The sequence below is a fragment of the Falco naumanni genome, chromosome 3 (genome assembly GCF_017639655.2).
Source record: "Falco naumanni isolate bFalNau1 chromosome 3, bFalNau1.pat, whole genome shotgun sequence".
Taxonomy (NCBI): Eukaryota; Metazoa; Chordata; class Aves; order Falconiformes; family Falconidae; genus Falco; species Falco naumanni.
The window spans coordinates 112,732,362-112,754,964 of NC_054056.1; positions in this window are offsets into that span (position 1 = coordinate 112,732,362).

Genomic DNA, 22,603 nt, shown 5'->3' on the forward strand with positions numbered 1-22,603 from the left:
TGTAAGTCGTTGGTACACTTAGGGACTAAGTGTTGAAGTGAGTCTCTCTAAGAATAAAGATATTTTTAAGAGAAATAATGAAAGAGTTATCTATACCAGCAGTTTAGACAATATAATGCAGGGGTTTGAAATAGTAGTGCAGGACACACAGAAGGGGAAGCCGGGGGGCCAGAAGAGGAAAAAAAAGCAGGAATGATAATAAAAACCATGGGGAAACGCTAAAGGTGCTACAGCATCATTATTGAATGTTAAATACCTTAAGGAAAAACAAAGGTAAATAATGATTATAAAAATATGAACAGAACGTGGATATATAGGTTATAAAGGTAAGAACAGGTCATATGGAGCAAAGAGTCTGAGTGAGTCAAAATAATCTTAGAAGTAAAAAAATAAGAGGAGGGGTGGGCGGTGTAGAGAAAAGAAAAAGACATTTTGCTGGCAGCTGGATTGTTTAAACCCTTCCTGGAAAACTTTTGCATTGGATCAACGAATGTTCTCCCCACTCCTCCCTCCCGCACGGTGCAGGAGGCAGCACAGCCCCCCACAGATGCAGCCACCTGTTCTGGCGGCCGGAACGGCTGCTGCGCAGCTCAATCTTGCCAAAAGCAAGTAGTGCCCAAGCGCTGGGCCCAGCACCAACGAGCTCGCTACGATAGCTTTAGACTCAACTGTAGTTTTCCTGGTTACATTAAAAATTAACACACATATTTGAAATGTTTCTAGTAAGTGGATATTAACTTTTCCCAAGAAATGTCACTTCCTGAAGTACATCACTGGCCAAATGGTAACAGGTACAACAAAGCCCATTTACCTCTGAAAATATCAGCTAACATTTTGTTTACCTGGAAGTCACTAAATTGATAGGAAATTATTTCATAAATGTTATTGATGAGGACACTAAAGAAAACCTGTTATGGAAAATAATTCCACAACTGTGTTGAGAGTTTGAAGGGTCTAACATTGTCAGGGACATAGGCTCCATCTCTAAGTCGTATATCCTTACATCTCAAACAGCAACTATGTACTTGTGGACAAAGACACTAAATGAATTAACGCTTAACTGGATAATTCATCTGAAAGAATGCGTTTCTGACACCAGAATCAGAGGTATAATGTAAAAATTATCAAAACCAGAGATAAATTTTGCAAATAAAAACAAATGTTCTTCACCCACAAAGATTCAGAGAAGAAATGTAAGGCTCGTCAATAATGACAGCAGAGTAGAAATTAAAAGCCATCTATATGTTCCCAAAACTAGATTGCACCTTGTCTGTTTGAATGCAATTAATGAAGCAGACAAGAGGGCAACATGAGTAACAGGAAAATTAGCAGGAACTATTAGTTTCAAGATGAAGAATACTAAAATGATCAAGGTTCTCCTATTTGCATTCTAGAATTTTGAAACAAATAGTATACTAATACATGAAAAGTAGATTCCGTTATTTAGCTTGTGTTATTTTATCCTGATAGCTCTCTTCGTTAAGGAAATTTATTTTTTAAGTAAAAAAACAGAGTTGGTCTCACCTATCTAGTTTTTAGATATTCACGTGATACAATATAGCATTAGAAATTGTTACTTAAACAGAAGAATATGTGAATTCGGGCCAGAATTTTAAAATTAATGAGGAAGTAGTAAAAAGAGAATAACATGTGCTTTGGTTTCAGCTGGGATAGAGTTAATTTTCTTCTCACTAGCTGGTGCAGTGCTGTGTTGGAATTTGGTGTGAGAATAACGTTGATAACACTGATGTTTTTAGCTGTTGCTGGGTAACATATGTACTAAGTCGAGGACTTTTTGGTTTCTCAGGCCCTGTCAGCAAGAAGGCTGGAGGAGCTCAAGAAACTGGGAGGGGACACAGCCAGGACAGCTGACCTGAACTAGCCAAGAGGATAGTCCATGCCATAGAACGTCATGCTCAGTATATAAACTGGGGGGAGCTGGCTGTGGCTGGTGGATTGCTGCTTGGGGACTGGCTGGGCACTGGTCAGTGGGTGGTGAGCAATCGTGTTGTACATCACTTGGGTATTTTTTTCCCCTACCCTTTGAATTTTATTCTTCTCCCATTCTCCCTCCTTTTCATTACAACTGTTGTTGTTGTTGTTGTTATTATTATTATTATTATTACTACTACTACTATTATTGTTATTTCTAATATTTTAAATTATTATTTCAATTATTAAATTGCTCTTATCTGAATCCTTGAGTTTTACCTTTTTCCCCTCTCCATGCTTCAGGGGCAGGGGTGGGGTGAGCAGCTGCATGGTACTTTGTTGCCAGCTGGGGTCAAACCACAATAGGTTAGTGGTGAAAATTAAGATTAGAGAAAAATTCCTACTAGACCATCCCAAGGACTTCTATCAGATTTGTATTTTTTATTAACCTTCCCTCAAAATGCAGGACTGATTTAATGAAAAGTACAAATGACGTATTTAGGAGTTACTGTTAGAGGACTGGAGTATCATACCTAGAGAACTATACAACCTTGACAAAGATAGTAGACTGGTGTCTACTCCAGACTTTCTAATTTCTTTCACTGTTTCATCTTCAGCTTGACATGCTTGCACGAGAACAAACAAACAAAAAAACCCCAACAACGGGTTTACAATCGCTCTACAAATCCTATCTCCTTTTTTTGCCAGATATCCTCAAGAGGTTGCTCACATTTCAGAATATCTATATACCAGAACTCATGCTGTTCTTTGTCCAGCAATGAAACGTCTCCAGAATTAAGACACTTAATCCACAGTGCTACACAAACTACACAGGTACAGGGATAGGTAACATGACAGGTACTTCTTCTTGGGGAGATCTGTCAACAGCATTTTTCACTCCATTTAGCATTATAACACAAAACAAACTTGAAAAACAACTTCAAAAGGGATGCTATGTAAGCATGACATCACTATTTTATTAAGTATCTTTTGTTACTGCAGGATTAAGTTACTTGGGGCAACCAAATATTTGGTCAGTCTTGATGCTTTTATTTCAATATGACAAAGAAATGTTTCTGCTAAAATTGCCAGTTATGAGTAACAGCAAAAGCAAGATGATGATAGATTTTCATTATCAAATTATTTAGCTGCATGCTGCAGAAAATTGTACTTAATTTTATATCTAAAATCAATATTAATCTCAACTAGAAAGAACAACAATAAACACCTGCAGCACTTGCTCAAGGACAAATGAAGCAAATGTTGAATGCGGTGAATATTTGCCTATCAACCTTACTCCTTTTAAAATGTTTCAGACTCAAATTTTGTATCAGAAAGCAGCATCAGTATATCTTGCTAGGAAAGACATACCCTGAGCAAGTACAGATATGCCTTCTTAAAAATCCAACATAATTTGTTTTGCTTATAGTTCTTGGTTGTAGTCACTAAAACTGTAATACACTTTCAGTAGCCAGCAAATGTGCCCGATCTAAGTTACAAAATATATTCTCTTTGTAGATGTTTTACATCACCTGAATCTACCTATTTCCATGTACACACAAAACTTTCAGTTTTTAGAAATTAACAAGATTTATATCCTAAAAAATACAGATCTGACCTCCTTATAAAAAAGCCCACAACACACTATGTGTCTCTCTGCACCCCCCAAAAAAAACGCCGAACCCCAACATCAAACAACACACACCCAAAACCAAACCACAACAAAACAGAACTAATAACAAAACCCACACCCCACATTCACGTTTCTGAACAATCCAGTAATTTTAATATGAAATGTAGAAAATTTTCCCTATGAAAAGCTCTTGATGGCAAAAAGAAATATATCTCAGGTATCTGAGATTAGACATGGGAGAGGAACAGCTGAAAATGTGATCCAAAAGCAAAACCACTGTTGTCCAAGAAGATTTTTCATTGTATAGCTAAATAAATGTCTGATAGACTGAGTAAATAGTAACATATGAGAGGGTAAGGGCTTCTTATGCTGTTGGCTTATAAAGACAGAGCATTAATACTGATTCCTACATGTGATATCAGCTTATTACAGAAGAGAACCAAGGGACTGGTTTTCTCGTTCTCCCTCTCTGTTTTTTCTTCTCTCTTTGTGACGTGAACACTGTATATTTCTGTACAAATAGAATGGAAATTGAGTTGATCTAGTTACCAGAAAAATCTGCTTTTGACTTGTACTACGTAGTTATGTCTGTACCAGCGAACTAAACAGGGCCAGTGCACAGGGCTGGGCAACGTTACACAACTGCCCACAGTGTTTGATTACTGGCACACCTCTCAGCATATTTTTAATTCATGACCATTAGGTCCCTCCTTGTGCAAACTATGCACAGCATCGAATGCTCAGCAGCAGTTGTTTCCAATAGGCAGGTGGATAAACTACCATACTGTCCTCAGAGGGGTACCGACTACAGTTGTACAGGCACAAACTGTGCCATGCTGCTTGCCCAGAGAATGAAGAAAACAAACCTTGACATTTTCTTCCACTAACGGAGCACCACTTTCTTAGGAAGCTCATGGCTGAGTTTAGCCCTGCCCTGGCTTTAGCCAGCAGAGCCAAGGAAGCTGATGGGAGAATCCTTAAAGACCAGCAGCCCCCGACTAACAAACCAATCTTTTAGAATCAACAAAATCAAGTTTAAGCAGTTCTTTCTCAGTACAATTACAAAATAAACAAACTAGCCCGCTAGTTTATTCCCATGTACTCGCAAGCTGTTTTCATTCACAGCTGATATAAGGATGAAAGCAGCACATTGTTAGCAAAATACTGCCCATAGCTTCTGAGAGGCGCTGAAGTTTTATCTTAATTCACAAAATGGATGAAGGCCCATGAAACAGCCTTGTTCTTATCCATAAAGCTGAACTCTCCCCCTCTTGCACAAAGTTGGAGGGACCTTGTTCAGACTGGCAGCTGGGAATGGTCTCTGGCCCATGTTATCTCCTGGCCATTCCCAGGCACTCTCTTGGCACAACTGTGTCAGAAATTAGCTAATTATGAAAACACTATGAAAACTGTATGCCACTGATTAAGCCCAGTCCTTATTTTGGTAAATACTATAGACATACTTATTCTGAGGTACTAAAACTACCTGTTTTCTGGCAGTGTTTCAATTAACTTCCTGATTTTGCTACCTGTCATCTTTATCGTTCATTAAAAATAATTTCCAGTATGACTGGAAGAGCAAAAAACCCCAAACCTGTTATTATTTATAGTTTGTTCATTATTTGTGGTGATCAGTGATCATGATAAACTTTCTTGCAGCATCCACAGACTCTTTTCTTCCATGAGAATATAATCATAAATACAGGCCAAGGTTGGAGGAACTTGCTAAAAATAACCACAAGATTCGGTTCGCTGGAAACAAGCAAGTAACAATCACTGAAATAGAAAGCCAAAAGAAACACCGGCTATTGCTTCTCTGTGGTCAAACTACACAGGCACCTGCAAAGATCGTGTTTTCTGGGGATGCCACAGTCTGGTAAGTTTCCATAAGTGATTCCCAATGCAGATAAACAACACTGCATTCATTTTGCTAGGAGGAAAATGAAGTAGTGAGAGTCTGACTGAACACCCCTTGTTCACATAATCCTCATGTTAATGCTAATGACAACAGGCTTTAAGAAATTAAGTGATTAATCTCAGTAGGCAGGTGGTTTGAGTCCCTCATGAATAAATTTCTTATGTAATTCCCCTATACAGGTTGCACGCTAAAGTAACCTAAACTGTTAAAGCTTAGAGTTCTTCCTGTTGGAAAAGGTATGGTATCTTTGATTAACCATGCAAGGAAAACAGCTTTGTGCCTGTGATTTGAAAGAACAGCGAGTGGTTCCTCTCCACATTTTAACATACAGTATAGTGTTTGCTGACTAAGCAATTACTGATTGTTCAAAAAATAAAGACATTTGGAATATATTTACCAACATATATCTGTGCTCAGTGTTAAAAGAAATAGATCTATTTTCAAGAAAAATTCGAGTTTGTTCTGTGTCATAAAAATATGGCTTCATTTTCAGTTCCCTACAATGCTAACTATAACCATTTACTTTAAACTTTACAATTGCTTATAAATTCTTTGTAGCACCAAAAATAATTGTCATCAATTCATTAGATAAAGTAAGTCATTAGAATGGCACATAGAAAAGAAGAATAAACATGAATAATTGCTAATATAGAGTAATGGCTCAGATGAAAAACAAAAGAGTTTTGCTTTGGTAGTATGGGTTGAAAACTGAGGTCCTCAGTAATATCTGCTTACTTTCAGTTCAAGGTTCTTAACACTGATATCCATGCTACGATCATCCCAAAACAGCAGGCTGTAGCTTCAGGGATCACATTGTTTAGTATGCAATACATTTTTCTATACCACAATGGAAAAAAAAACCCCAACCAAAACCACAAAAACCCTCAAAACTTTTCCATACTGTTACTATTATACTATTAAATACTTCTAATGAGAATGTATATTAGGATTATTTTATTAAGATTCTATAAAGTATTAATAACTGAAAAAAAAAAAAAAAGAAAAAAGTCCTGTAACCATAGGTAACCTAGACCTCTTTAGAAAAAACAGTATTTGCAATACTGTTCTTGGCAGCGAATGCAGTTGAATAGCTACAGTCCTATCGTCTATACTATACACATACATGTAATCCTCAAAGAAGAAAATGGAGAAGTGTTAGCTCTTGAAATGCCAACCCACATATTATTCAAGTAAAATATGCAATCCTGATTAGGTAAATCAATGTAGTATTGATTAGATGTCAAGACTCAGAAAACTAAAATGACATTTTAAATATGAGTAACAACTTATAGTGCAAAAAGCAACCTCAGTGATCCCACACTATAGTTACATGAAATGTAAAGTGAAGAAACCTCACTATTTATTCTCCAACTTAGCTCCTCTCTGCTTTCCTGGAGAGGGATCCGATTACATTGTTTTTAATAAAGTAAAGCAACCTGGTACTACTCTTTGTCTTACTTTGCAAATGAACAATTCACTGCTACATACGTAGAAAATATTCCCTTTGTGTAGCAAGCTGACAAGTCCATCAGTATAGAGAGTATTATAAGCAAAAAAATTAAAAATACTAAAATGCAGATATCAAAATTATTAGAAAATGAGATGAGAAGGTTCTTCTGCAGTACTGATACTGTCCTGATGTCAGAAACGCAAGTTGACTTCACTGCGGACTACCATTGTTCAGCTCCACATAAAAGTAGGCACAATAGATTTTAATATGGCATGAATTTTGATAAAATTTATCCTACAATACTTCAGAAAACATTACACCTTCTTCACAGAGAAAAAGGCTAACACATCTTAACAATTGAAGAGCCATCTGGAAGACCATACTCGCACTGTAAGCACGCACATCTACTGGCTGCTCTTTCCCCTTCTAGCTCTGCAGCTGCTTCACAACCGCTCAGGCAGCAGCTTCATCAGCACACAGAAGGTCCCCAGACGTCTTCACCTGCTCTCATCTTTGTGGCAGTTTTATTTTAAAGTCTAGGGAGAGTGCTGGCTCCCTCGAAGTCTATGTCACCCACACAGTGTTCTTTTCAGACTGTCTTGGCTTCTGCTTTCCATTATGGCCCTCAGGATGGACAGCCTTACTGGCCATTCTGGTATGAAGCCATAGAGAAGCCTATTGACTGCTGGTGCCGTAAGCTGCTGATCAACAAGGCTTGTGACCTGCTAACAGTCCTCCTGAACTTGTGCTGTTTATTCTCCTCTCTGCATTAGCATGAACTCTAAAATATGGGGTGTCTTGAATGCCTGTGTAACGAGCATATACAACATATTAAGTACATCTCCCTCGTTTCAAAAGAAAAAAGGAAAAATAAAGCAAAAGCAATTTGTTGACCTACATACGTGCAGGGGATGAGTTTCAACATACATGCTGGCTTCATTTCCTACATACTGTATCACAACCTGAAACACTTGCTCTAAAATTAATATAGCAACCTTTTCTCTAATGTCCCTATCAACTAAGGCAGGGGTAGGGGCAATTTATCCCAACTCCCATCAGTTATTCCCAATTTAGTTCACTGAGCTGTTGTGTGAATGCATAGGTTGGCTCACAAGACTCAGAAATAAAGAAGAAACGATGAGGACAGGTTAGAGAATAAGAGTGTCTCATGGCATCATCACTGGATTAGGGGGAGAATAGTATATTGGCATCAGAATGACAGCTTAGTCTTGAATATAAAAGAGCAAGATGATCCGAATTTTCTCCTGGAAATGCACAGAATGGAAGATTAATTGAATTGTCAGGTCAATTTCTTGATTTAATACTATAAAACCTGATTTGATTTTGTTTTTTTTTTTTAAAGATATTTTTACAGCTTAGGTGAAATATTAATACAAAAGGAACAATAGTAAGCCGTGGTCACAGATAAAGGCAGACAATTAGTGGTCAAAAAACTCATTATAAATACAATTTTAGTTATAATTTGGACATGTATAGAGGGAAAATAAAGAAAATGGCATTAAGTTATTGAAATAAAACAAAAAATGCCTACAGTAATAATAACTGTAGATGTCTGTTGATGAGATACTTTGAAGAAGGGCATATCAGAGACTGCGCTATATTGATATTAAATCACAATGAAAAAGTTATAAAACTTGAAATGAGCACTGAAGTCCTAATTCTTATAAAAGCTTCTTGAATAATGCTTCTGTTTGATAATATACCCACAGAGTTTTGAGGAACATAAACCAACAAGTAAAGCATTTCAAGCACTGACTAGAGACCTTTCCATTTTTGCCAACATCACAAATCTCTGCAGTCTTCTTGATCTGATAGACTGTTGATGAGTCATTAGTAAAAATTTTTAAAAAATTTTAAAAAACCCAACCCACACAAAACCAACGCATAAATATCAAGAAAGAACACAGTGTGACTTACCAACTCAAATAAATCTTTCTTACTAAAATTAAATATTCCTTTCTAAAAAAGAAAAGCAAAGCAGATGGAAACTTTTGCAGTCCACTAACTTTTCAAACATGAATTCTCCTCATCTGTTTTTTATTAGAGTTATAATTGACATAACTAAGCTAAAATTGTTGGGAGGGTTTTGGCCATTTTTTCATCTTTAGTTTTCTGTTTTCAAAAAAAGAACTTACTCCCCCCCAGAAAAGGTAAGAAGGAACCAAGTATGGTTAAATACACTAAACAAAGTTGGAAAACCCAGAAAATTTACCTTCCATATCACTGTAATTGTCCATTAGAATATACATTGTACAGTTAATGCCACAGTACTGAAGGACAGACTAAAACTTAAATGAGCTGGCAAAATAAATGAAAAATATTTTTAAATCTTGCAAATCAGAGGAGAAACAAAATTCATGTTGTCTTGCTAAACACTGCACCTTTCCTACCTCCATGCCTGTATAGTTTTAATTAAGAGCTTCAAGAAAAGAAAAATTACATTAGAAAAAAACCCAAAGCTTATTCTTTCTTTCACACACACAGAGCCCAGCTAATTTGGAAGTGTCTTACCCAATAATGAGATGTCTTCAGTATGCAGAAGTAGAGAGAACTGGAAATACTCCTGCAATTAGAGATGAACTGGTGGGCAGGTCTCTGAAAAGAGCCTACATTTCACAGTGATAACTAGTGCTCCCAAATCTGTGTATATTCCCATCAACAAAATCTGAGACCACAGGATCTCAGCAATTCATCTTGGTGATCTGTGACTGTAAGCTACAACTGTCTTGGCATGAAATCCACAATGAAGATAATGAGAAACTGTTTCTGGAGCAAACTGCAGGTATATCAAGTGGACTGCTCTCTTAAAACTACATCAGATGCAACAAATCTCAGCAATGTACCCAAGACTCCATTCACTGAGTCTGCAAAACCAAAAGGCAATTCTGTCAGTTACAATTCTTAACTGCTGCACTGAAAACCAGCAGCTTTCCTGCACCCAGCCTCCCCGTTAGACCTGTATACTACCAGAACTGTGCTGCTATCAGATTCTTCTATAAAAGCCTAAAAATCACTTGGATTTACAACACAACAAACAATAAAAACTCTGACACCAATTAACCCTGGGAACAACCATCTCCTTTTTCCTGCAGGCTCCTTTTCTTGAGCCGAGGAGACCTGCCCAGGATGCTTTGTGCCTGTCTGAAAGACTATTTCCTTAACTGCTTTCAGTATTGAGACTAGCTGAACAGTTTGTAATCTGAAGTGTCAAGTGTGAAACATTGCAGGACATTTTCACTGTAAAGTCCTTAACTATGTTTCTTCTTGGCAGCATGAATTAGTCCCAGTCACCATCTTTTTCCATTTATTATCTTCTATTCTGCAGCATGTGGATAGTCCTGACATGATAATTCTTGTAGAGATTTGAAATAAGACAAGGTTCAAGAAAGGCACATTTAATTGCCGGTGTAGTGAACACAAGAAATTTCAAACATGAGATTATATGTAGGGACCCAAAAAAAATCATCACAGAAATCTCTGTATGAATAAGGAGACAAAAGACAGTAGAAGAGACAGTCTATAAAGGCAGTTGAAGCACTAATATAAAAAAGGTAATAAAATTATTGGGAGGACAAGTTAGCTTAGAGACAATTCCCTTTTGCTACGAACCATTTAAAAGAGAGTTAAAACTAGGCAAGGTGAACTAAAAGGCAGAAGAAGATCAATTTAATTTCACTTACAGAAAGTGAAGCAACATTTCAAATTGCCATAAAACATTTGTTGTTAATTGCCATTATTGATCATTTCAGTTGTGTGGCTGAGTTCCAGATTTCCTCTGCTACTCAGCTGTGCTGTAAAATGAGACATGCTTCGATTCATGCATTCTTAAATTGAAACTGAACTCCAGATTTTCAACGTCTATGTACTGTGCCTACCCTACAATTCAGGTCTTCTTAGCCCAGCTATTTCACTTCTCTTCATCCATTCTGAACAAATGCCGCTATTCTTATTCAGAATAACCTGCCAGTGAAAATGAAAGGAACACATTCTGTTCTCCCTTTCTCTGGGACACTCTGAAACACCCTGAAGATTGATGCCTGCAGCAGAACAAGCTGACAAGTCAGTAATGACATTCATTTAAGAATGCTATTCTTCATGGAAAACTGCTTTGAATTTTTTGAATTATTTAACTTATTATTAAACAGCGACTGAACTAGAACACTGTAATGCATTTTTTCCACTTGATTTCTAGAAACAAGGTAGACTAAGAGATGTCAGTAATACTGCACACTCAGGGACTTTGTGAATATGTTAACGCACAACTGAGGCAGAGCTTGAGTTTCAAGATCAAGAACACACAAGAAGTTACTGAGCTGAAATTTAGAAATGTATCCAAAGCCAAAACATCCAACAGATAAGCAGTAAAGCAAACAGAACTCGTATCATTCTTATAATCAAAGTAGAATTCACACAAAGTATGTTATCATTATACAGAACATGTTTGTGCAAACATAGCACATTGCAGGGTCAGTTATGAAGGCATTTAAATAAATGCTGAGCTATTTGGACAGAAATCCATTCCTGAAATGCAGACAAAAAGCAGAGCAAAACCTATAAAAAGAGGCACTGATACATGAGTAAAGGAATGGTGCCCAGGTGAGGTGCACATCCAACTGGTAACCTACCATAATTACAGAGAAAATGCATTAGAATTTCATGCAGAGGATTTAACCAGGTCTAGATTAACCTACGCATTCTTTGTTAAATTATTATAGTATTCAAAGCATCCTGTTCCATAAGGGTTATTAGTCTCCGACAATTTTAACTTGGTATCAAAAAACCTAAAAATTGAGTATGGGCTTTAAACTTTAAATGAATAAAGTTTTGATACAAAAACATGAATCCCAATTTAAATAATTATACTCAAGTCACACATTAAAACATTTCTTTTTCACTTTTACCCCTTTCACATCAAAGATAGCATGAGTATGCGTTCAGGTTGTCTTCATCAGAAATTACAATATGCAGATGTACCTTCTTCAACTGTGGCCTTTGTACAGATTAAGTACTGCAATGCTTATTTAACAACTTTACCCCAGGCTAGCATTTCCTCCTCTGCTTTCATGGTGTCATATAGAAAGAAGTATATGCAGTAGACAGAAATACCGTAAATCCAGAACCATTAAACCAAAACAGTGTTTTAATTCAGAATCGCACTCCATAGACTGAACGACTGCAGGTGTCCCCTCCATGTCTTCACTTTTTCTTGCTAATGCACAAATACTGAATTTAATTTTTTCAGCATAAGAATAAAATGCCATCACCACATTTGCTTTTCCAGAGTAAAGGGAAATGTTGCTGTACTACCAGTGTAACTGACCAGATATGCTTAGGACTTCCAAATAGCTGTACAGATCAGAGAACTCACTGTGACACAACTATGAGGACACCATCTGCAAGCAAGGGAGTGTAGAGGAATGAAGCTGGGTTAATTAGCATTGGTAATATACAGCTGTGGGTTGGCATCGGGGCAGCTGGGTGGCCAATGTAGACAAGGTGCAGCTGTGGCTGGTTCTGTTAAGTGGTTGAGAGCCAGTGAAGAGAAAGCAGCCGAGGAAGAAGCAAGAGGAGAGAGAACACATGCCCTGGATGAGGTGAGACAAGAAGAAGCTAGCAGAGGGACTGTATAAAGAGTGTGTTGGTATGAGGTGATAAAAGATCTTGTTGCATCTTGATAGTTTGGGGAGTACTGCAACAGGGAAAATGCAGTTTTCAAACTAGTTAGTCACAAACTGACATGTAAATTTAGTCATCTAAATCCAGCGTTACTTTAGTGTGGGGATATATAAGAAACCTATGTTTTACCAGTAGCAGAGGATTTCAAAGCTTGTTTATCAAGGTGGGGGCTTTTTAAATATATATTAAAAACCCCATGTCTCTCATTTTAAGATCAAAATTAATATTCATTGTTTCATCAATAAAAAGTTTTATTTTTAATGGGGACATATAAATTACCAGGCATAGAGCTGCAATCTATGTACTGAACTGTTCCCTAGCTCTTCAAAAGAATAACAAATATGAAATTTTCCCTCATTTCCTGCCATACTGCAAGTTCTCTTAAGAGCTGTTCCGTAACATCGGAGAAAAAGTTAAAATTCTTATTAAACATTAATTGAAGATTTAGCTCCTGAATAAAAGAATTCTTGATTCTTTAGCAAATTTGTACAGTGCCCCTGAGGTACCACAGCACACTTAAACTAAAAATAGCACTAATAGCTTTATGTGCATATCTGCCTGTCTATACTAATACATTAAGGTCAAATTACTGTATATCAGGTGCTTTTAATAATTAACTGTGGTCCTGAACCAACTTCCACAGAAGTAAATACAAGCTTTTGCTGGTTTAACCAGGAAGTAGAGTGAGGCAGGAAGTTTAGGATAGATGTACACCAAAGATGCAAAATAAAGATTATTGTGATTGAAAATCTTTCCTTTATCCATTTGCTATAGGTACTGACTTTGCAGGATACTGTATGAGTTGTTGTTGGTTTTTTTTTTTCCTAAAATGTCTTGTTATTCCAATACAGAAGACTATTTTTTATTTTCACATTAAGAACCAGAAATATCAAACATACTATGACTACAGCTCCCATATTTCAGTTTATACCTGTTTACTTGTCTTAGCTTTAGCTGCACAGCACAGCATAAAGCCACTCTTCATGCATGTTCTTATTTAAATCCCTGTTCTCTGTGGGTTCTAGACTGTCCAAATTATGTAACTCATATGGCACATTACAAATCTTCAATGTTCTTGCTGACTTCAAGAGATAAAGGTAGGAATGGAGAGAATGCAGCTGTTTCCTTCCTAGAGACAGAAGTGGTGAAATTTATCTATATTCTTTTCAGGCAGGGTGACCGTTCTGTTCTGAAGCTGGGGCTTTTCCCTCTCTATGCCCCTACAGGAAACAAACATCAGTCTGGTTTATAAATACCCACAAGAATGCACATACTATGCACACACTCCATTAAGTGAGGATAAGGAGAAAGCATTGCTAATGATAGGCTGAAGAAAATAAAAGCTTTTATTGAAAAGCCAAAGAAAACACTTGTTTCTTATAGCTCATAAAAATAGATAGATTACAACACATTTGAAAAAAAATCTGCCCACCTATCCAGGTGTCTGCTTTTTCCTTTCATCCTTCTAATCCTGTAAAACTGATACACAGTCCCTCCTAAGACAGGAGGGAATGAGAAAGATGCACTGTAATTCTTACAAGACAATATAAGACCTTATTATTTAACATACATACATAACTTGAAGACAATGATTTCTCACCTATTACAGCTTAAATGATTTCTCACCCATTATAGCATTACAGCTTGCTTGTTTTCACCAGTAAGGCAGAGCTGGTGGGGAATATGAATGTGAAGCTCAAGGGCATCCTTGGCTGCAGCGACCATAAAGTGAAAGTCAAGATCCTTTGGACAAGGAGGAGGGCACACAGCATGATCACTACCCTAGAATTCAGGAGGAGAGATGCTGGCCTCTTCAGAGGTATTTTTGGCTGGTACCTTCAGATACCCATGGTATCCTACCAAGGGATAAAGCCCTGGAGGCAAAAGGGGCCAAAGAAAGCTGGATAACGTCCAAGGATCACCTCCTCCTAGCTCAGGAGCAACATGTCACAAAAAAACAGGAAGTCAGGGAAAAACGCCAGAAGGCCTGCATGGATGAACAAGGGGCTCCTGGACAAACTGAATCGCAAAAAGGAAGCCTACAGAGTGGTGAAAAAAAGGACAGGTAGCCTGGGAGAAATACTGAGAAATTGTCCAAGCAGCCAGGGACCAGGTTAGGAAAGCTAAAGCCCCGAAAGAATTAAATCTGGCCAGGGACATCGAGGGCAACAAGAAAAGCTTCTATAGGCACATCACTGAGAAAAGGAATACCAGGGAACACATGGGCCCTCTCCAGAAGGATACAGGAGACCTGGTTACTTGGGACATGAAGAAGGCTGACGTACTCAATGACTTTATTGCCTCAGACGTCACCAGCAAGTTCTCCAAGCACACTGCCCCACTCACAGAAGGTGAAGGCAGGGAGACTAGGAGGATGAACCGCCCACTGCAGGAGACAATCAGCTTTCAGACCATCAAAGGAACCTGCAGGTGTGCAAGCCCGTAGGACCTGATGAGATGCCTCTGCGGGTCCTCAGGGAGCTGGTGGATGAAGTGGCTAAGCCACTATCCATCATATTTGAGAAGCTGTGGCAGTCTGGTGAAGTTCCTGCTGACTGGAAAAGGGGAAACATAACTCCCATTTTTAAAAAAGGAAAAGAGGAAGACCTGGGGAACTATAGGTTGATCAGTCTCACTCCTGTGTCTGGAAAAATTATGGAGCAGATCCTCCTGGAAACTATGCTTAAGGCACATGGAAAATAGAGGTGATTGATGACAACCAGCATGGCTTCACTATGGACAAGTCATGTCTGACAAATTTGGTGGCATTCTATGACAGGGTTACAGCACTGACAGATGAGGGAAGAGAAACTAACGTCATTACCTGGACTTGTGCAAAATTTTGACACTGTCCCACAAAACACCCTTGTCTCTAAACCGGAGAGACCTGGTTTTAAGATGTGGACACTTGGTGGATACAGAATTAGCTGGATGGTCACACACAAGAGAATTGCAGTCAACATATCGGTGTCCAAGCAGAGACTGGTGATGAGTGGCGTTCCTCAGGGAACTGTATTGGGATTGGCACTGTTCAATATCTTTGTCTGTGACATGGACCGTGGCATCGAGTGCACTCTCAGCAAGTTTGCCAACACTAAGCTGTATGGTATCGTTAACATGCTGGAGGGAAGGGATGTCATCCAGAGGGACCCTGACAAGCTGTAGAGGTGAGCCCAGGTGAACTTCATCAAGTTCAACAAGGCCAAGTGCAAGGTCCTGCATCTAGGTTGAGTAAACATCTGGTATCAATACAGGCTGGGCAAATGATGGATTGAGAGCAGCCCTGAGGAGAAAGATGTGGGGGTGCTGGTGGATGAACAGCTCAACATGGCCCAACAATGTGCAATTGCAGCCCAGAAAGCCAACCACATCCTGGACTGCATCAAAAGAAACATGGTCAGAAGGTCAAGGGAGGTGATTCTCCCCCTCTACTCCGCTCCTGTGAGACCCCACCTGCAGTACTGTGTTCAGCTCTGGAGCACCAGCATAAGAAGGACATGGACTTGCTGAAGTGAGTCCAGAGAAGAGCCATGAAGATGACTAGACACGTGGAGCAACCCTCCTATTAGAGACAGGCTGAAAGAGTTGTTTTTTTCAGCCTGGAGAAGAGAAGGCTCTGGGAACACCTTATAGCAGCCATTCAATACTTAAATGGGGTCTACAAGAAAGCTGGACATGGACTTTCTACAAGGGCCTTTAGCAATAGGACAATGGGGAATAGTTTTAAAACACAAGAGAATAGATTTAGCTTAGATATTAGGAAAAAATTCTTTACTGTGAGGGTGGTGAGACACTGAAATAAATTGCCCAGAGAGGCTGTGGATGTCTCATTCTTGGAAGTGTTCTAGGCCAGGTTGAATGGGGCTTTGAGCAACCTGGTCCAGTGGAAGGTGCCCCTGCCCATGGCAGGGGGGTTGGAACTCGATGATTTTTAAGGTCCCTTCCAACTCAAACCATTCTGTGAATCAATGATTCTGTAAAACTGGTCATAAGTAAATTCCATCAATGCCCATGCATAAATATCACTTACTGCCTTTCTAGCAGTCATGCTTTCTAACACCTATCAAACTGTCTCTCATGGAATGTAATATTTTCAGACCCAGTCTGTGGGTGTACTAAATGCAGTAGGTGCACTGTAAATGTACTAATTACTGTCTTGCTAAACTACAAATGATAGCAGATAAGCGTGAGTACAGCCTGGCAGTAGTTCTGTCCTTGTATCACATAACAACAGTACTCACCTTTCTTTTAACAATGACGGTAAGCCAAAAAAATGCCTGAAGCCAACATGCAGGCACTTTGTAAAATCAGTGTTATGGTCCACTCAAACATGTTCTTTCACAATTACACTTGCCACCCATTCTCTTTTTACTTCTCTGGGAGCACAATACTATTGCAGCGCACAAAGAGAAGGATCACATCAGGCAGCCTCACAAGCATCCCAGAAAAAAAAGGTTAGCCCACTTTGCCTGATTTTCCCAGTTCAAAAATCAACAGTATCTCAAGTCTTCAATGACTTGGAATGATCTTGACCTCAGTAAGAATTGCAAGACTGTACACTGTATTTTCATTACTAACCACATTGACTAATTGTGTAATTCCAATATTTACATGTATCCAGAAATGCAAAGCTTCTGGTTCTTAATACAGGAACCTTTCAAATCCAATTACTCATCTTAGTGGGTTTATGTTAAAGTTTATTTTGAGGTCATTCTGAGAAGTATGATGAGAACGGAGAAAAATCAGCTTTCTAGCCCCAAAGACTTTTCCAGCAGACCTTATGTTTGGTTTTGGTTTTTTTTTTTTTTTTTTTTTTTTGGGGGGGGTTGGTTTTTTTGGGGGGGTGGTTTTGGTTTTTTTTGGTTTTGTTTGTTTGTTTTTTGGTGATGCAAGCAAGCGTCAAAGAAAAAAAAAAAGTAGCAGATACAAGGTACCAGTACTAGCAGTACTGTCACTGTCCACTTGCCAAACAGTGCTTTACTACTAACAAAGTTATTCTTCATCACTAACAATTCAGATTTCTTGATCTCCTTGAAGGGGACTGAATTTACATCTCTGTCTATCATGTTCTAACCAGTTTACTACAAATCATTTTAGGGTCATCAGATTAAAAGTTTTCATATGGAATCTATTCTTGCTTTGCATTACAACTATGTATACCACAATGGAAGAGTATAAATTTATTTTGTGTGCGTACAGATACAGAAACTTAAATATGTTTATAATTTCCTACCATTTTGTAGCTCAGATTGTGTGCAATTTTGTGTTTAAATCAAATTCTTGGGGTGGGGGAATGAATGTTAGATAAAGTACAGATCAGCGGTGGCGAGGTGCAGATCTGATTCCAACCCCTTTTCTTGGTCCTAAGGGACCAAGACAGAACAATCAGTAACAGCATTCAAAGTGGGGGATGGGGTGTGGGGGTGTGTTGAAGTCCAACAGGGAGAAAGAATAAATTATTTTCCAGTTTACTGAGATTTTAAATCCTAAAACTAAATAAGAAGTGAGAACAAAATACCTTCCTTAACAATTTCATAAATAGTGTATAAACATAACTCTTCAATCTTTTTTTTTTCAATAAAAATCCTAAATTAGAAATAGAAAAATTTAGTTCAGCTTGCTTTAGTTTCAATTCAGTGAACATGACAAACAAGAAGAGTAACTGGCTTACGATGAGTTGAAACTCATCTGCTTTTTAAAATAGACCTAGTTATTACTCATATTGAGTAAACAAGTATAATTAAGCTTATGTTAATACAGGAGGCTGAAAATTATTTCATTATATATTATGGAACAAATCTTTCCTTTTATCAGCCTAACAAATTGGCTACAGATGTAATTTTTGTCAGTGTCTTCTCTGCAAGTAATTCCTTGACTAAAATTTATTTTTGAACGCTGACTTCTTAATTCAAGGGGTTTTTGTCTAGATAGAAGTGCACATGGGAAATCTGTTCTCTAAATGAATGACAGTAACTCCAAGGATAGTAATCTGGGTGTGACTACTCCAATTTAAAGATGAGAAATTAATTTGTGGGAAAATCTGAATCATTTTTCTGTATTCACTGTGTTTAAAAACAAAGAAAACCTGAAAGCAAGTTAATGTGCATGGCAAATAATTCAGGTCAAGGAAATTTTATAAGCATGTTGGAGGAAAAGAACGACAGGTATCTTAGTAAGGTATTATTTGTTATACAGTACCTTGAATACCTCTATGGGTTTCTTCCAGAATCAGATGATTTAATTTAAAAATTAAATTAAAAAGCTGTTTTCTTACTTTAAAGCATGTACCTGGAATATACACTGTTTCTTATTCTGTTTCTTTAGTTTTTCCTTGTGTCTACTGCTTCAGAGTATGTTGGGAACAAACTTCAGTTGGATAGAAACAGTCAATAATTTATTAAGCACTACATTGTAAATGCTTCAAAACCAAAGCAATACTTTTTTTTTTTTTCAAACAACAACAAAAAGAGAGAACGAATGTAAATATTAGATCCTTGTTGAATAATTTGCAATGAAAAACTAATTCATCTATTTACACTTTTTCTGCTCATCAACTGTCTGCACACATTATATTTTTTAAGACATATTGTTCATCCCTAGACTACATGTTCATGCAGATGAAGTTCACACTGAACTTTGTGGTCACCCGCATTATATAACCCATTAAAACCATAGTTCTATTAACACTGGAAAACATGCATTGATAATAAACATCATATTAAGTTAAAAAAAATCTAATAAGGCAAAAGCATGTGAATGTTGTTGGACAAGAAACATGAAAAAGCAAAGAAAGAATGTAATTTAAATTAATTTTCAAAGATCAGTAAGTTAAAAAATATTCACATATCATATATATAGATCAGCTATACTTCAGAGACAATTTACATTAGGCATACTATTTTTCCCTTAGTTCTTATTTGAATTAACAGATTGCACAGACTTTCTTATACATTTCTTAGTTATACATGGAGTAAGTACTGATCCTGCTCAGCTGTGCTGGTTACCATCATTGCAACTGGCCCCTAAGAGATTCCTTATCAGAAACACAAAGGAAAAACAGTCGATGACTTAAGAGTTGTTCTAGGTGCCACATATAAGTGAGCCTTTCTTTAGGACAAGACAGAAGACTGAATCACAACGGATTTGTACTGTATAAATTAAGACCTGTCTCTACTGTCCCTTATTAGATCACTGGATCTCACTTCTCCAAAATGCCTAACAAGTTTTCTGAATGACTAAACATAAAATGATTTGTTGATTTTCTTGTATTGCCTTCCCTTTGTCAAGAAAACAAATCAGACACACTCTTTTTGACTGCTCCTGTGCTGCAGAAGTTTCCCTGCTTTGTTGCAATTGATAGGTGAAAGTCCTACCTACACACAGACTTTTCACCTTTGTTAACTACTGACCAAACTCATATAATATAAAATAGATATTCTACCTCAGGGCATTGCTTATGAAAAATTAAAAAGCATTGGCCTAGGGTCATACCAGCTAAACTTTTCTTCACAGAGTTAAAACTGGCTTATGCTGTACAGCATACTGCAGTAGAACATTCTTACTAACAAATAAGGAGATCATACACTCACAGTGTGTACATGGGAAAAATAATCTTATTCTCAATTTGTAAGAGAACATGTGCAAACAAATTGAAGACGTTTCCATATTATTATTTTAAAGTTTGTTTCCATACTAAATACACGAACATTTTTATACAGTCAAAGGTAAGACGTAAGTATCTCCTGGAAACAATTTATACAGAAAGGGATGCTTTACTGTAATGAATGTAGTAAAATTAAGCTTCTGAATTAAAATACCTCATAAATGACTACAGGAGTGACGGTGATCCTTCCACAGTAGTACCAGCCTTGGCAGTGACATATATTTGGACTGGCACAAGCCTCAATAAATTACAGTATTCCTTAAGTAATTCTGGCACCAGTGACCAAAAGGATTAGCCACTGCTGGCCTTAGGATAGAGGAGATGAATACGGGACTATCCATTTTCATACTGCACAGGTCTCTTATCGGAAGCAAATTTTTATTTCTAGGTCATTCTGTAACACACAGAGCAGCTACAGTCATTGAATCTAGTAATGCAATTCCTGTTAAATGCTGTTTTATGTAGAAATGTGTTGATTTTTTAAAGATGGTGTGTTATTTTTTTGTTTGTAAAGGTATCAATTTGTGTATTTTGAAACAAAATTATCTAGGAATGTTTAAAACATTTAAAGCAGATCTTACTCTGAAAGAAGTTTTGCTTAGCTGACACTTTTCAGTCAGATCAAGTCATCAATATCAAACAATAAGAGCTGCAAGAGCTTGTTTTGATAATCATTATCATATACCACCATTGCCAGTAATTTACCTGTTATAGGTAACTAAGTTATAGGATTATGTTCTCATGATACCTAACAGCAGGGTAAGATCTACTTGTATAAAAGAGCTGGAGATCTATTGTATGTATAATCTTATGCATGTTAATAGAGAAAAGAGAACATACTGGCTAACAAAAATTATGTGAAGACTTGGAAACATCCTACCATTATCAGCATTTCATGGGGAGACATCAGGGATGTACTTTTAAGGAACAGAACCCAAAGAGAAATTTTGCTCTGCACCTTTTGCTGCACCTTGCACTATGCTTAATTGCATTTGTATGTATTGCTTTATTAATCATAGTAGTCATAGTGTAGCATAAGAAGCTTATGCTTACAAGTGGATGTAATGATTATAGATCTAATAAAGTGCCAGTGATCATATAAATTGATAATACTGTGAAATGAACTTTGATAAAGATGGGTGGAGACCTTTATGAATATCTACACCACTGATAGAAGCCACTGGTGGGTTCTAAGTCCAGACTAGCCAACCCCAGTCCAACCCTTTGCTTCAGAGTATGCAGCTGGGGTTCATCTCCCAACTGTTGCCCATGAGTTAATGTGTGAGCAAACATTTTAAGAGGCTGCTGTCTGACTAGCTATGTAGCTAATGACAGCTTGACTCAACTGATAACATGTTTTATTTACAAAGCTGTTAATAGAAATATCAGTTGTAATCTGCCCTCCCAACTCCTACTCCCTGCACCTATTAAGGAAAAGAAAATGTAGAATTATGTTTTTTGGGGTTTGTATTTATATACCTTGATATTAGTTCTGTAATGAACACAGCTGATTTCAACCACACTGACCATGTGCACACAGTTCAGAGCACACACCACTCCCACTACCAGTGCTTGAGTTTGGAACAGTGTTGTTCCCACTGGCTACTGTTAGCATAGTTAAGTAGTTTTACAGAATAGGAGATGTGTTTAACTCCATCCAGGGACTGAAATATCTGCCACCAGAATTAACAACACATACCTATTTGAGCAGGAATTATTCATTGACTGTGGCTTGGGGAATAGAGTCTAAGTTAATCTCTGGAACACAAAGTTGGTAATCTCATTATTTTTACTCATGGCTTCAGGTGCTATACTTTTCTTTACATTTCTAATATATTTGAATTTCCTTTTCATTTCATAATAACCCCACACACTGAGTTCCACATACAAACTACAAGTGGATTGCTTCAAACTTTATCATGCAAATGTATAAAGAGAAAATGAATCCCCATCATACCTGCTTAAATCATGGGAAGGCAGCAGTCTCACTGATGGGAAGAAGTGAGTGGTGGGGGGCAGGGAGAAAGGGAAGTAGGGAAAAGACTAAATTTATAGCTTTGTTACATTTTCCAGCTACAGCTGCAGGCTAAACAAAACACAGGAGCAGTATGTTCCACAACATGAAAGTGAAGGCATACAATCCTTCTCTATCTATATTAAGGGATAGAGACTGGGATCAGATCTGTTTGCTGCCTAGTTTAGTTCTGCCCTTCAATCACAATCATCTTGGTCTTACCTATTCTTGCCATTTACATCATCTCTTCTGCTTCATGACTTGAGCATCTCATAGTAACTAATAAATCCCTGCAA